Genomic DNA, 5,205 nt, shown 5'->3' with positions numbered 1-5,205 from the left:
ATTTCAAACTGATGTGAATAATCACACAAAATGTTTCAATCTGAGGTTTTAATATTTCATCATTCTTTGTCATTTGTTTTATGCAGAAGTTTTTGATAAAGTGTACAGTTCTTGCATTTTGTTATTGTATTCATTAAGGTCATGATGCAGCAACAGCAGCTACAATATCAGCAACAACTGAATCACCATCGACAACAGGAAATAAATGGAATCTGAAATCTGAAAACAATCAGACAAAACAAGGTGACTGAACAACAGAACCACATTTACAGTTAAAAGAGACATTAAAAATATATTTTACAGATGCTGACAGACTCTTTGTTAATGTAGATATTAGACATACAGAGGCAGCCCAAGGACACTAACAATCAGCTTATCATCAAAAAACCTCAGACTTCAGACACTTCTAACTTCTCTTTGCAGATTGGTGGAAGTTCATCGTTGCAGCTGTGGGTTTAGCAGCACTTATAATAATCACTGTGGCTGTCATCAGATGCAAGAGAACTAAAGGTGAGAACATTCACAGGAAAAACCTTAATAATTGAAGAAGTTTGATAAACCTGGATTTTCACTGTTGAAGCTAAAGTCAACTCTTTGTTGTTGTTTTCAGGGAACAAAACACAGATGGATGAAAACATGGTGAGTTTTAAAAGTACATGCTCAAACTTTAATGTTCCTCAGTTGGAAGAAGCAGTTTTGTGTTAGCTGTTTGGAATGATGCTCCAAGGACATCGCTGAATCAAAAACAACACCTAGGTTCCTGAGCTTTGGCAGGACAGACGAGCCTGGAGCACCAATATGCTGCTTAATCTGGGGAATACTGCTTTCTGGGACGATAATTAATGTTTCTGTCTTGTCTGAGTTCAGCTGCAGATAGTTGTCACTTAACCACTGTTTGATATTAGTCAGGCAGTTAAATAAGGAAGACAGCTTATGGGACTCAGTGGCCTTGAATGAGCAGTACAGCTGGATGTCATCAGCATAGAGATGGTAAGATACATTGTTGAACTGTCTGATTATCTGTCTAAGAGGAAGTAAATACGAGAGGAACAGAATAGGTCCCAGGACAGAACCCTGAGGTACCCCACATGACAGCCCTGTGGTTTCAGACATAATCTGATTTGCAAAAACACTGAAACTTCTGTCAGAAAGGTAAGAGGAAAACCACTTTAACACCGGGCCAGACAATCCGACCAGATCATGGAGTCTATTTATCATATTATTATGATCAACAGTGTCAAAGGCTGATGAAAGGTCTTGTAAAACCAGAACAGTGTATTCACCAGAATCAGCTGACATCAAAATGTCACTGGAGACTTTAAGTGGTGCAGTTTCTGTAGTTTCTGGAGTGCTTGGTGCAGAAACCAGACTGAAATATGTCAAAGACCTCGTAATTCTCTAAAAACATTGTAAGTTCCTCTGCTACAACTTTTTCTGAAATTTTCGACATGTGTGGCAGTTTGGAAATTGGCCTGTAATTGGTGATCTATAAACCAGTCAGGACACAGTGAGATCACACACTACACCCAGTACAAAGCTACACTCATATACAAGTTATGTTTGTATTTCTTCTCTGAAGAAGAAGAAGAAGAAGAAGGAACTGTGATGCAACTAGAATTTTATCAAATTAATTAAGTGTAAGAGTGAGTCAGTATGTTACATGTTACTGAGCAGTCATTATGTTGTCTCCTCTGTGCAGGCTGATCCTGAAGCTGATGTTTCCCTCTGCCTCCATCAGCTACACCAAGAACACAGGCTGTAAAGCCAAGGTCAGCTGTATGACTGGTTATACTGGTGATGTTACTGATTTTAACATTAAAGTCCATATAGATTTATGATGAATTATTCTGATGTCAGTCCAAAACTAAAGGCCAGGATGACATGACATTTGCTGTGAGTGTTCATGGTCACCAGATGATAAATGCTGGTGTTTGTTGGAGACTCTGTTACCTTTCCTGTGCAGTAGCGCCACCATCAGACCAACATGTCAACTTCACACACAAGATATTTCATCATCTAATCAGCAGATAAAAGCTGCTGCAACTACAGTTGTTTGATGGCAGCAACATCAGGACGTTGTGTTAAGTTTATGTGTGAGTCATTTATGAGTTGTTCTTTTTCCCTCCAGGTCCGTGTTGATGATGATGATGATGATGATGAAGGTGATGCAGTGACCTACAGCACTGTGAAAGCTCCCTCCTCTTCTTCTGCTGGAGCCTCTGCTGATCCCAGAAACCTCTACGCTACCATCAACAAACCAACCAAATAAGATGTTACTTATTAAATGCAACATGTTTTTATAACAACTGCAGGATTGTTTGGATCATAGATTCAGAATTTTAAGTGAGCAGAATTATAATAAGCATGATCTCAGTTGGTCATGTCATGCATTTGCTTGGCTTAACTGTAGCAAAGTGAGAACACAGCAGCAGCAGCAGCAGCAGCAGCAGCTCTATGACACATTGAGGGAGTTGAGGCTCCCTCTAGAGGTGGAGAGTGTATAAAAAGGAAGCAGACATATTGGATATATATACTGTATTCTTAGTGCTGTGTCCCTGCATGGGCACAATGCAGGTTTTGTAACATTGAATCTTGTTTGTTTTGTTATACCATTTCATTGAATATTGCTTTTTGCTGAGTGAATTTGATTAGCCATGTTATGCTTTAATGAATAAATGATTAGTGTATGGTTATCACCTTGTGAGTGGGATGGATCTTTATGTGTTTGGTGTTTTTAGTCTTTATCAGTCTACAGGCAGAAAAACTCTTTGGCCAAATTAAATACTGCAGGAAATTCTCTTCCTCAGCTTTTTTACATTTCAAACACAACACTTTTTCCATTTCTCACCACAGACTGGTGCCAAAGATCCTATCTGAGCAGATTTACTTTAACGTGATGATGTTTAGCATAAAGATATATGGCTTTGGTGGTCAGGGAGGTTGTTGGTTGTGAAATTTTGAAGGCAGCATTCAGGATGAACAGTGCAGTTATTATCTTTCTGAAATCCACTGTTAAAGTCAACACTGTTGTTGAGTGAGGAATAAGATAAGATAAGATAAGATAAGATAAGATACACCTTTATTGATCCCATAATTGAGAAATTCCAGTGTTACAGCAGTCAAGGGAAAAGAGTCAGATTAAAGATTTCAAAATTTAAACTTAAAAACTTAAAACTTAAAAAACTAGTCATGCAAAATAAGTACAAAAATACAAGAAACAGCAATAAATAACAATAACAATAATAATAATAATAATAATAATAATGAGCAGCTCTGAATAGCTCTGAGAAACACACATGTAACAGTTTCCCCCTTTGAATCCAGCAAAAAAGATCATCCTGTCTAACCTGCCACCCTTTATCAGTAACGAGGTGTTGGAGAGGGAGCTGTCACGTCATGGTCAGATTGTGTCCGCATTGAAATGCTTCTGTCAGGTTGTAAATCAGCCAAATTAAAGTATGTTGTTTCATCTGGGAGATAAGTGTACATGACAAAGGTGAGCTAAATGTTGTAATGACATTTAAAGTTGATGGTTTCGACAATTTTAGCAGCGACAGAGACAATGAAGTGTTTTGGCTGCAGGCAAGAAGGGCACCTAGTAGGGGCGTTGGTAGCGTAGTGGATAGTGCTGGTGCCCCATGTGCAGAGGCAATGCCTCGCTGCAGCGGCTGCAGGTTCAACTCCGGCTTGCAACCATTTGCTGCATGTCAGTCAGAGGCTGGGTCTGGGATCTTGCTTCTTGTGTCCAGTAGGTTTATGAGATCACTGTGTGTCAGTAGGAAATGTCTTTATTATGGGGTGAAACCTCAGAGTGAGAATAGCCACTTTGATACTGTTTTGATACACGATGGTCACTTTAGAGGATGTTTCAGGTTGTTGTTTTTTGTGTTTTTTTTGGGAAACAATGGAAGTTCAGAAAATCTCAGTTTGCGTCCCTTCAGCAATGGTGGGATCTTGGAATTAAACTAATTCAACAGTTTTGTAATCAATGCAATTTCAATGTCACTAGAGACATCACACAATCAAAGTTAAAGTTAATGGTGGTTAAAGTGCTTGTTTTATGGTTAACAGGGGTAGTCAGCAAGGTTGTGTAATGTCTGTCATGCTTTACTCCTTAGCCACAGAACCAATGTTATGTCAGATCAGAAAAGAGTTAAGAGGGATAAAAATTAGAAACAACTTTTCACCTTTTCGCCTCTCTGCATATGCAGATGACATTATGGTGTCTGTGACAGATGATAGTGATGTCCAAAAATAAATACACATCACAGATTATCAAAAGTAAACTGGAATAATTGTGCTGCTTTGTTGGCAGGTTAATGGTGAGGAAATGAGCCTCGGCTACCTGATGGTTTTAAGGAGAGGAAGAATGGGATCAAATATTAAGGTGTTCACCTAGGTGACCATTTAGAGGTTATAAAAACTGGGAGGATCTTGTAGAAAGGATGGAAGGAAAGCTAAAGAAATGGCATTGGCTTGTAGCCCAGATGTCCTACAGAGGGCGGACCCTTATCTAACAATCTGGTGGCCTCCACTTTGAATCACCACCTGGCTGTGGTCGAACCCCAAGCAAATCTGTTGATGAAATTACAGAGCATCATTGTAGACTTCTCTTTTCTTTTTACTATGAGAAAAAAAGGAGAAAAATGGTCGCCAACTGAACTTTCTTTTGGGTAAAGCAGTGTTGGCAATTTGTTTAAGTAGGAAAGACAAAATGGAAAGAGGGCAGAGGTGTGATTCTTTACTAGGTTTCAAGAGTCTGGTTAGAGCACGAGTACCATTAGAATATCAATATTATGTCAAAATGAAGGATTGGGATGCTTTTGGAGATGTGTTGGATTACGAAGGCTTTTCTCTTTAAAAGACCTGGATATTACTTTTTCAGATGTGTTGCTTTAATTGAAGTGAACTTATTTATCCTCTGATGTGTACTGTAGTATGTGATTGTCTTTGTTGCCAACTATTGATAAAAAAAAAACCTCTCTCTCTCTCTCTCTCTCTCTCTCTCTCTCTCTCTCTCTCAAAAACAAAGACACACCACAAACTTGTCTCTGCTCAGCTGTCCACTTTTTGCTCTCTCTGCTCTCATAGTAAACTTTCTCTCAGTCAGGTTGAACACCTCTGTTTGTTTGCACTGGGCTCTAACATTTGTCTACATAACATATACAAACATCCAAAATGACAAGAAAACACAGAGAAGTGCAA

At 38.8% G+C, this 5,205-nt stretch overlaps 1 protein-coding gene across 2 annotated transcripts in view; it reads left to right on the top strand.

Moving 5' to 3' along the window:
• The first annotated feature begins 135 nt into the window (after nt 1-135).
• The window catches only part of LOC126398732 (uncharacterized), an 11,809-nt gene continuing 6,739 nt past the window's right edge, over nt 136-5,205 (top strand). The window contains exons 1-5 of one of the 2 annotated variants that reach the window (XR_007570804.1): nt 136-243; nt 424-510; nt 611-639; nt 1,700-1,769; nt 2,129-2,693. The gene's annotated coding sequence lies outside the window, so the exon portion shown is untranslated. Of the gene's footprint in view, nt 244-423; nt 511-610; nt 640-1,699; nt 1,770-2,128; nt 2,694-5,205 lie in introns of those variants that run through there. The other variant, XR_007570805.1, reaches the window with a different exon arrangement.

This window comes from Epinephelus moara, chromosome 12 (assembly GCF_006386435.1).
Source record: "Epinephelus moara isolate mb chromosome 12, YSFRI_EMoa_1.0, whole genome shotgun sequence".
Lineage (NCBI taxonomy): Eukaryota > Metazoa > Chordata > Actinopteri > Perciformes > Serranidae > Epinephelus > Epinephelus moara.
The sequence above is the reverse complement of the archived record's forward strand: the minus strand, read 5'-3'. Positions and strand labels throughout refer to the sequence as shown.